Genomic DNA, 10,711 nt, shown 5'->3' on the forward strand with positions numbered 1-10,711 from the left:
ATTGGCTGAAGCAGATATGTGACCCCCTCAATATCCTCCTGCACAGACAAGTTAACCCCTTAGGACACAAGAGCATAAAAGTAAATTAACAGTACATGCACAGTACAATAAATCATAAGACATTACAAAGATAAACTTGAGCAGTGGGCCCGTAGCAGACACGCTAGATGACATCCACCTGACAGGTCAGGAAGACAGGTGTGTTGCACATCGGAACACCATAAACCTATTGGTGTTGCCCATACTATTCGATCACACGGGCTTCCCAGCATCCTATACGTGCATCCCACAAAGCACACTCGGGCTCCCCCCACATCACAAGGCCCAGCCAAAATACGCAAGCTCGCAACTCACGTCAAGGGTCCTCAGTCTCTTGCAAGTCCCCACACTAACATCACAGAAAATTACGGAAAATGCGACAAAAATCACTCAAAAAATCATAGAAAAGAGTCCACACTTACTGTGTACTGGTACAAGGGCAGGTTAGACACCTGGTTTCTGTAATGTTAATGTAGGGACTCGCAAGAGACAGAGGATCCTTGATGTGGATTGCAAGGTTGCATTTTTTTGCCAAAATATCAACTAATACCTGTTGTTTATTACATGGAGTATATGTTTATTATGATTTGGTCTGGCCTTATGATGCTGTATGACCTCACCTCTATAGCATTGTGGCTGATCTGCATCATAGTGGGAATAGGATTCTAAACTGCCCTTGTACCAGTATGTGAGGCCTCTTTTCTGTGATTTTTTAAGTGATTTTTGTCCCATTTTCTGTGATTTTAAGATCTCAATAAAGAAAAAGAAAATAGCATAAAGTAGTATGAATATCTGTTCGTACAAACTCCAAAATTCTTTGTAAATGTTTGCAAGCAGCTGATAAATATAAAAAACTTCAAACTTCATACACTGCTACAGAGCCCTGATCTTAATGCACAGAATGTTCAACCTCCTAGGAGCTCTAAGTTTAAAAAAAGTGAAATAATAAAAATATTGTAAAATGTTTCTGTAACACTCACGTTTCAGTAGACTGGAACAATGATGATAGTGGAGCCGCTGGACCTGTGTGGTAGATGACTTGGACTGGACCAGGGAGTGGAGTCTAAGGTACCGCTGGTTTTCACCAGAGCCTGCCGCAAGGCGGGATGGACTTGCTGCAACAGGCGGCACCCAGGTCGCTTCCCCTGGCACGGCTCGACCACACAGGCGGCTGAGGAGATTCGAGGCACAGGTGGGATAAGGCAACTCATGGTCAGGATAGCAGTAGGTCAGGACTGGCGGCACAGTAGCGTAGTCAAGAACGTAAGTGGTCAGTAGGCAGGCGGCAAAGGAGCAAGGTCAGGTCATGGAGCAAAGGGTATGATACACGGCAAGGCAACTCTCAGGAATGCTTTCTCTCAGGCGTTAGGGCAACAAAGAGCTGGCAGAGAAGTGCGGGAGGTGGAAGAATTTATCAATGATCCACAGGTGTTACTTCACTAATGGGCACACTGGCCCTTTAAATCTTAAAATTCCGGTGCGCGCATGCCCTAGGGACGGGGACACGTGTGCCGGAGCAGAGAGGCAGAGGCGGGGGTGAGTGACGGCCCTGGATTCACACGTGGGTGGTCCCGCGACTCGAATCCCAGCCCCGCCGGCAGCAGCAGGTAACAGACCATACGCTCACGGCCAACGTGTGTGGCTGGAGCGCATAACGTAATTGGTATCCCCCTCCTTTTACGATTCAGAAAAGTCCTGAGAAGGTCACGGTCCAGGATATTCTCCTCAGGCTCCCAAGATCTCTCCTCAGGACCGTAACCCTCCCAGTCGACCAGAATTTTTTTTTACCTCTCACAGTTTTAGTGGCAAGAATCTCATTAACTTTGTAGACATCAGAAGAGCCTGAGACAGATGTGGGGGCAATATTCTTTTGAGAAAACCGGTTTATGACAAGAGGCTTGAGGAGAAAGAGGTGGAAGGAATTGGAAATTTGTAACGTAGCAGGTAGACGGAGTTTGTAGGAGACAGGATTCATTTTTTGTAGAATCTGGTAACAGGGTATCTTGAAGCGGATGTACTTGGATGAAAGCCAGACCATGTCACCAGGAGAGAAGGATGGGGGAGGTATTTTACTCTTATTAGCTTGCACCTTCATGCGTGAAGAATGCTTGGGATAACGACTGTTGGGTCTGTTGCCAGATGGTGGAGAAGTCATGGACCAGCTCATCAACAGCAGGCACACCAGAGGAAACTGGGGGAGGAAGAGGAGAACGGAGATGGAGCCCGTAGACAACAAAAAAGGGAGACAACCTCGTGGACTCAGAATCCTTATAATTATATGAGAATTCAGCCCAGGGGAGAAGGTCGACCCAATCGTCTTGGCGAGCTGAAACAAAATGCCGAAGATAAGTCTCAAGAATTTGATTAGCCCTCTCCAACTGACCGTTGGACTGAGGGTGGTAGGCCGAGGAAAAGTCCAGATTGATGTCCAGACGGTTAAAGAGGGCTTGCTAGAACTTAGAGACAAACTGCACACCACGATCCAAAACGATATGCTGAGGAAGACCATGTAAACAAAAGACATGCAACAAGAAGTACTTCGCCAGCTGTGGGGCAGAAGGAAGACCTGTTAGAGGAATAAAAAGAGCCATCCTGGAAAACCGATCTACAACGACCCAAATGACAGCGTTATTATGAGATGGTGGCAAATTGGTGATGCAATCCATGGTGATATGGGAGTCTCCGGAATGGGTAAAGGCTTAAAGAGTCCTGAAGGTCTCTGTCGAGGGGTTTCACAGGAACGAACAAAATCAGAAACATCACGTTCAAGATGGGGCCACCAGTAGTGCCGGGAGATTAGAAGTAGAGTCTTGCGTATACCAGGATGACCTGCTGTCAAGGAAGAATGACCCCATTTCAGTACCTTGGGTCTCAATCAGGCAGGCACAAAGGATTTTCCCGGCAGGAATCAAATGGTCAGGAGGAATAATATGCCTAGGCGTGGAGTCCAAACCAATGACGTCAGAGGACCTGGAGAGAGCATCTGCCCTGATGTTCTTATCTGCCGGACAGAAGTGGATGAAGAAGTTGAACCTAGAAAAGAACAGTGACCACCTTGCCTGGCGGGGGTTCAAACGCTGAGCAGACTGAAGGTATAGAAGATTCTTATGGTCAGAGTAGATTCTGACCGGATGAGAAGAATCCTCCAATAAATGTCACCATTCCTCCAAGGCGAGCTTGATAGTGAGGAGTTCACGATCTCCAATGGAGTAATTCCTCTCAGCAGGAGAGAAGATCTTGGAGAAGAACCCACAAGTTACAGTCTTGCCCTTGCCGTTTTTCTGAGTAAGAATGGCACCCGCTCCAATAGATGAGGCATCAACCTCGAAAGCAAAAGGGCCTCTCAGGATCTAGTCTTGTAAGCACAGGAGCATAGGCAAACGCAGACTTTAAATGGGAGAAAGCCTCTTCAGCCTCTTGAGGCCACAACTTAGGATTAGAAGTCTTCTTAGTGAGAGATTCAATTGGAGCAACCAAGGTCAAAAAATGTGGGATAAATTGACGATAATAGTTAGCGAATCCCAGAAAGCGTTGAATAGCACGAGGAGGAGTGGTACCAGGCAGAAGATATATAGGGCAGTCATAAGGACGATGTGAAGGCAGAGATTCAGCCTGTTTCTTGCAGAATATGTTAGAGAAATCTTGGTAAGGTGACGACAGGCCAGGTAAAGGAGGAAGACAAGAAACAACTTTATGCTGAACTGGTTGGAGGCAAAGATTTTGACAGGATTGTCCCCAGCTAATTATTTCTCCAGTTATACAGTCCAGTTGTGGAGAATGGCGCTGCAGCCGAGGAAGGCCAATCAGAATCTCTGAAGTAAAGTGTGGCCGAACATAGAATTCAATCTTTTCTTTATGCAATACACCCACTTGCATGACGAGAGATTCTATACGGAAGTGAACCATACAGTCCAGATTTTGTCCATTAACAGAGGAGATGAACAAGGGCTTGGCAAGCCGAGTGACAGGAAGATGATACTTGTGGACGAATGAAGCATCAAGAAAGACACCTGCTGATCCAGAATCCAAAAAAACTGTAGTACTGAAGGAAGAAGTGGCAGAGCGAAGACTTGTACTGAAATAGTTAAGCGAGCAGAGGTATTATTCACACCCAGGGACGCCTCTCCCACGTACCCTAAGTGCAGGCGTTTCCCGGACGCTGTGGGGGAACTGTACAGTCCTTGAGGAAGTGCTCCTGTCAGCACAATACAAGCACAAATTCTCACTGCGTCGTCGTGACCTCTCCTGTTGTGTAAGACGAGAACGATACACTTGCATAGCCTCTTCGGCAAGAGGCGCAAGAAACTGAAGAGGTGGACGTTGAAACACGGGTGCCAGGTGAGGATATCTCCATGTTTGGGCTGGTTCCCTCTCTAAGCGCAGTTCCTTCTGACTCTCAGCAAAAGGCACATCAATGTGTATGGCCAAGTGGATAAGTTCAGTCAAAGAAGATGGAGGATCTCGTGCTTTTAGGGCATCTTTAATCCTGCTTGACAGTCCTTTTTTGAATGTGGCACACAAGGCCTCATCATTCCATGCAAGTTCTGAGGCCAGAGTGCTGAATTGAACTGCGTAGTCACCAACGAAAGAATTTCCTTGACAGAGGTTCAGCAAAGCCATCTCAGCAGAAAAGACACGTGCGGGTTTCTAAAAGACATTGTGAAATTCTGCCAAAAAATTGGAGGATCCCGGATCATGACGGTCTCAAAGGGGTGTAGCCAAGGCCAGGGCTTTTCCGGACAGTAGGCTAATGACAAAGGCCACCTTTGCACGTTCCGTCGGAAATTGTTCAGACATGAGCTCCAAGTGCATGGAGCACTGTGTGACGAAGCCTCTGCATAACTTGGAATTGCCATCATCTTTAGAAGGTAAAGGCAGATGTAGCTAGGAGCCAGAAGACACTGCAGGAACTGGTGGTGGGAGTGGGCCAGGTTGCGGTACCTGCTGCTGTTGTTGCTGCAAGGCCAATAGCTGTTGCATCATAGACAATTGGGTAAGTTGCTGCACCTGTCACGCCAATTGCTGAGACTAACGTACCACAATGGAGGGAAGATCCGCCACTTCAGGCAGTGGTACCTCAGCGGCATCCATGGCTGGATCTTATTGTAACACTCACTTTTCAGTAGACTGGAACACTGATGATAGTGGATCCGCTGGACCTGTGTGGTAGATGACTCGGACCATACCAGGGAGCGGAATCTAAGGTGCCGCTGGTTTTCACCAGAGCCTGCCGCAAAGCAGGATTGACTTGCTGCGACAGGCGACACCCAGGTCGCTACCCCTGGCACAGCACGACCACACAGGCAGTTGAGGACATGCGAGGCACAGGTGGGATAAGGCAACTCGTGGTCAGGATAGCAGAAGGTCAGGGCTGGCGGCACAATAGCGTAGTCAGGAACGTAGCAAGTGGTCAGTAGGCAGGTGGAAAAGGAGCAAGGTCAGGTCATGGAGCTAAGGGTATGATACACAATAAGGCAACTATCAGGAATGCTTTCTCTCAGGCACAAGGAAACAAAGATCCGGAAGAGAAGTTTGTTACTTCACTAATGGGCGCACTGGCCCTTTAAATCTCAAAGCTTCGGCGTGAGCACACCCTAAGAGAGACAGAGGTGGGGGGCAGGAGAAGCACCAGGTGAGTGACAGGCTGGGATGCGCATGCAGGCGCGTCCTGCAATGCGAATCCCAGCCCCGCCGGCAGCAGCAGGTAACAGGACCATGCGCTACAAAAAATAAATACATTTCCTATTTATCATATAAATAAATTTAACAATTCAAAATAACTACCCTTTATTCTGCTAATTGAAAACAAAAAAAATTACCATGCCAGAATTTCATTTTTTTGGGTCAAAAATGCCCCACACAGATAAAAAAAAAAAGAAAAAGATTTCAATTAGCATACCTACTAAAACCAGATACATTTGGTACCATCAGTACAGTGATCCACAGTACGAAGTTAATACTGCACAGTAAACTCTGTAAAAAAAATAAATCCAAAGAATACTTTAGAAATTTCTTACATATTTTACTATACTAATAAGAGAATCTAAAATAGTACTTTGAATACATTACTTGGGTTATTCAACCTTTTAAAATTGATGGCTTGTCCTCAGAATAAGCCACCAATATTTGATCAATGTTCCAGCACCAGTTAGCTTTTGAAGGGCCAGTGTTACTTATGCAAGTGTTGCAGTGTTTACATAAACTCCAAGCTGGTTCATACATGCAAAAAGTTTAGATATGATTTTTAAAAGAGAGTGTACATGACATGCTCTGTGACCTGTGCAGAGGTCACTGTGCAAGGAGGGGGAGGAGGAGAACTGTGATCCTGTGTAATGTATACTGTAGGTAGGTGTGATGACTGTGATGATAAATCTGTCAGCTTTAATTACTGCTACACCCTTGGGTAGCTGTTAGGGTGTGAGAGCAAACTGTACCTTTCCTACAGTCCATGGCAGTTGCCAAATTCATAAAATTGCCTTTTTATTTCTCAGCTAAGTGTCAAGGGGGTAGGGCTGAGCTGCTGGAGTGTCACAGCTTGGCATACCTCTTCGCTTGCCCTCACCTCCCAGCACTTCCTTAAGTTACGTGCAGGACTCTCTACATCAATCACAAAAGGGCCTGGGATGTAAAGGTGATCAAAGAAGCATGCCAGGCTGTGAAAATTGAGCAACTCAGCTCTGCCTCCTTGACACTTGGCTAAGAATAAAAAAAATGTTTTATTTATATAGGTTTGGCAGCCACCATCAGCTCAAGGAAAGGTTCAGTTTTCTTTTATACCCTATAACAGCTATCCAATATTGTCTGCAGCTCTTAGCAGCAAATAAAGCTGACATATTTCCATGACATTATAAAACATTAAGTATGATGAGTCCTATTTAACATTCAGTGTATGGTAAAAGCTGATCTCTCGTGTGTGACCTTTCACTGCATGCTTGACACAGAGAAAAGCCTTTCATTCCTTTATCCTAGTGTGAGAGGTGGTGTTAGAGTATTATGTAGTTGTATAATGCTGCCTCATTATAATGCTGCTTGTGTGCTACAGATCCGGTGTAAAGACATTTAGGAGTTATTCATTCCAGCACAGGCCTTGGCTGATCTAGAGACACTTAAAGGGGTCATCCTCCATAAGGTGATTTTAGTACGTACCTGGCAGACAGTAATGGACATGCTTAGGAAGGATCTGCACTTGTCTTGGGACTAAATGGCTGTGTTGGGAGATTACCATAACACTGTGGCTAGCCTTTTGTGAACTGGTATTTCCTGTTTGAGTTTCCTTTTTTGACTACAAATCCCATAATTCCACTTTCCTCCCTCCCACACATCAGCAACCCCACCCATTGAAACCTAAATTAGCAGCATCCTTTCAAAAGACCTGTGGTTTTCAATCAGGGTGCCTACAGCTGTTGCATTAGTTGCAGATTGATCCCTCTCCCACCAAGCGATCGCTCCACCCATTGAAGCAGACAGGCTCCCTGTCATCAGCTGACTAGTGAGTCAGGTCTCGGTCACATTGCAACCTGGGAAAAATCTGAGACAACAGTAATTTTGTATGCTGATAAAAATAAATATTGGGGTGTAAATCAGATAAGAATTGTGAGAAAACCGTCACTCACAGGTACAGACACTATATTATGAACTACACTAACTTTACAGCCCCTGTAGCATAGTCAAATGAAAAAAATTCCTTGAATACCCCTTTAATATCTCTCCATCTCCAGTGTGTCTCCAGGAATCAGTAGTATAATGCGCTGATGTTAAAAACTCTCCTAACATGTTTCGTCACATGAGTGATGTCCTTAGAGGTCATTGCCCCATAACCTCTGAGGATGTCACTCGTGTGACGAAACATGTCAGGAGGTGCTTTGTAGATTGTTTTTAACATCATCACATTATGATTCCTGAACACACACTGCAGGTGTGCCAAGGAGATAGAGAGATACTAAGTGTATGCTGACATGGCGACAATGGATGTGAATACATAACAATGTAGAAGTGCTGGGTTTTTAACTTTCCCTCTTTTTTTTTTTATATTTAATTTACACATTTCAAAATAGTTAAGTTTTATGGTATAGTAGTGGGGGAAATAAGTGGATTAGTGTACTCTGTCTTAGATAGAGTTGGTTCAATAATCTTTTTTAGGAGGGCACCTATCACTCCCATGGGTGTTCTTGCTTAGTCCCAGTGGCGTTGCTAAGGTTGGTGTCACCCGATGCAATATAAAATGGTGTCACCCCATACCTCCCCCCCCCCAGTAAGTTTTTAGCCTGTTGTGACAGGCGCCACTGATGTAGAGCAGTGTGAAAAATTCCAGTATAATAATCAAATATACCAATTGCCAAAGAATGGGAAAGCGCTAAAAAAGGTTTCACCAATTAAAACTACAGCTCCTAGTATGACCTAAGCAGTGGTGAGGTTATGCTGGGAGCAGGCCCGGTGCTGTCATAAGGCAAACCATGCGTCCGCTTGAGGGCGCATGGACTCGCAGCTGATGGGTGCGGAAAAATGAAGACTTTTTTTTATACTAAGACCCCCACCTGTGCGCCCCACCGCTGCACAGCAGAGGTCACTGCTACCACTCCACCCTCTCTGGTTTTATTGCTGCGGCCCACCGAGATTCCCGAAATGGAGCTTCGCTTGTGTAGGCAGAAATCCTTGCACCGGCCCTGGCTGGGAGTTGTAGTTAGAACTTACAAGTGACGACAGCTCTGATGGGACATAATGAGGAAAATACACAATAATATCAGTGACTACAGGTGACTTCTCTATAGTCTTTCCTTATGCACCCTCATCATACATAAGGAGGATCATCCTCCTGCCAGTGGCACCCCCATCATCCTGGAGGATGATCTGCTGATGGATGATGGGGGTGCAGCACCCCCATAATTCATCAGTAGCACCCTCATCATACATAAGGAGGATCATCCTCCTGCCAGAGGCACCCCCCATCATCCAGGAGGATGATCCTGCTGATGGATGATGGGGGTGCTACTCACAGGAGGATGATCCTGCTGATGGATGATGGGGGTGCAGCACCCCATCATTCATCAGTAGCACCCCCATCATACATAAGGAGGATCATCCTCCTGGCAATGGCACCCCCCAGAGCCTCTCAGCACCCCCTTTCTCCCTGTTACATTAAAACATTAAATCAGTGTTTCCCAACCAGGGTGTTTCCAGCTGTTGCAAAACTACAACTCCCAGCATGCCCTGACAGCCAAAGGCTGTCTGGGCATGCTGGGAGTAATAGTTTTGCAACAGCTGGAGGCACCCTGGTTGGGAAACACTGCATTAAATACACAGTTTTGCAGAGAGGTCTCACCAGTCTCTTGTCTTCACTTTCACTTTCTGCCGCTCCAGGTCCAGGAATGTCCGGGGGTTGGGGAGGAATTCATCACCCATGAATCCTCCGAAGACGCGGAGCACATGAGGCAGGGACACGTCGGGGGAGGGAGCAGACGTGCGCACGGCACTTCTGTTCCCAGAAAGCATTACAGGTCTTAAAGAGGCAGCTTCCTGGGGCTGGGGGATAGGATTGTGTCGGGGGCTGAAACTGGAGTGCGGCAGCCTGCAGGTCATGAAAGAAGCTTCTTCTGTCTGGGGATGCTGCAAATACCGGCTGATTTGAGTTACGGTGTGCAGATGCGGGGGGTGCTGCCGGCCGTGGTGTCACCCCTCCAGGCTGGTGTCACCCGGTGCGCTCCGCACTCCCCGCACCCGGGTCGCAACGCCACTGCTTAGTCCACTTGTTACTCTGATTACCCTGATTACACAGAACATCTATACATGTTGTATGTAGGCTACTATGTTTAAGCAAGAATACTTTACTGTCATGAGTGACTAAAATAAATGGTGTCACTACTACCAATATTTATTATATACATGGGCATAATCAACAAAGTAGCTTGAAAGAGGGGTCAAAAGAATGTGGTGATAAAACCCAGATGGGCTTGTAATGGTTATGGGATGGTGGGGACTGTCTCTCTGGAGGACATGGTGCAGCAAGAATTACAACTACTCAGTCGATTACATTGCTGAAGTCAAGATTTCAATGTAAGCTAAATGTCTGCGCACAGCTTCAAATCCTGCGCAGAAACTATGTGCAGGATACTGTATGTGTACATAACTCTTACCAGGAGTTCTTTTTGCTGGTACAATGACTGTGTCTATTATTAGACACATTCACTAATGTTCCTGCACTGCTTTCCTGACTTATACAGGTAGGCGCACAGCACCATCTGGTCCATGGCCCAGAGAGCAGTCCTCACAGGTTCTTGGTTTGTTGGCTCCTACTGTAGCCACAGCTTAAAGAAGATGTCCAGTTGCAAGAAATGTATCCCCTATCTGCAGGATAGGGGACAATGTCTGATCGCGGGGGGTCTGACCGCTGGGACCCCCTGCGATCTCCTGTTTGGGGCCCCGGATCGGCCCTGGATCTGCTCTGCGAGTTTCATACTCAGCAGGTCGAGATAGGAGGACGGGATAGGAGGACGGGATAGGAGGACGGATAGGAGGTTGAGATAGGAGGATGAGATAGGAGGATGAGATAGGAGGTCGGGATAGGAGGTCGAGATAGGATGTCAGGATAGGAGGTCAAGATAGGAGGACGGGATAGGAGGTCGGGATAGGAGGTTGGGATAGGAGGACGGGATAGGAGGTCAGGATATGAGATCGA

General features: G+C 46.6%; 1 long non-coding RNA gene across 1 annotated transcript in view; it reads right to left on the reverse strand.

The window, feature by feature from the left end:
- The window catches only part of LOC130356774 (uncharacterized), a 34,187-nt gene extending 24,709 nt beyond the window's left edge, over positions 1-9,478 (reverse strand). The window contains exon 1 of the long non-coding RNA XR_008888987.1: positions 9,359-9,478. This is a non-coding gene — a long non-coding RNA (uncharacterized LOC130356774). The remainder of the gene's footprint in view (positions 1-9,358) is intronic.
- Between the last annotated feature and the right edge of the window lie 1,233 nt (positions 9,479-10,711).

Source organism: Hyla sarda, chromosome 2, assembly GCF_029499605.1.
Source record: "Hyla sarda isolate aHylSar1 chromosome 2, aHylSar1.hap1, whole genome shotgun sequence".
Lineage (NCBI taxonomy): Eukaryota > Metazoa > Chordata > Amphibia > Anura > Hylidae > Hyla > Hyla sarda.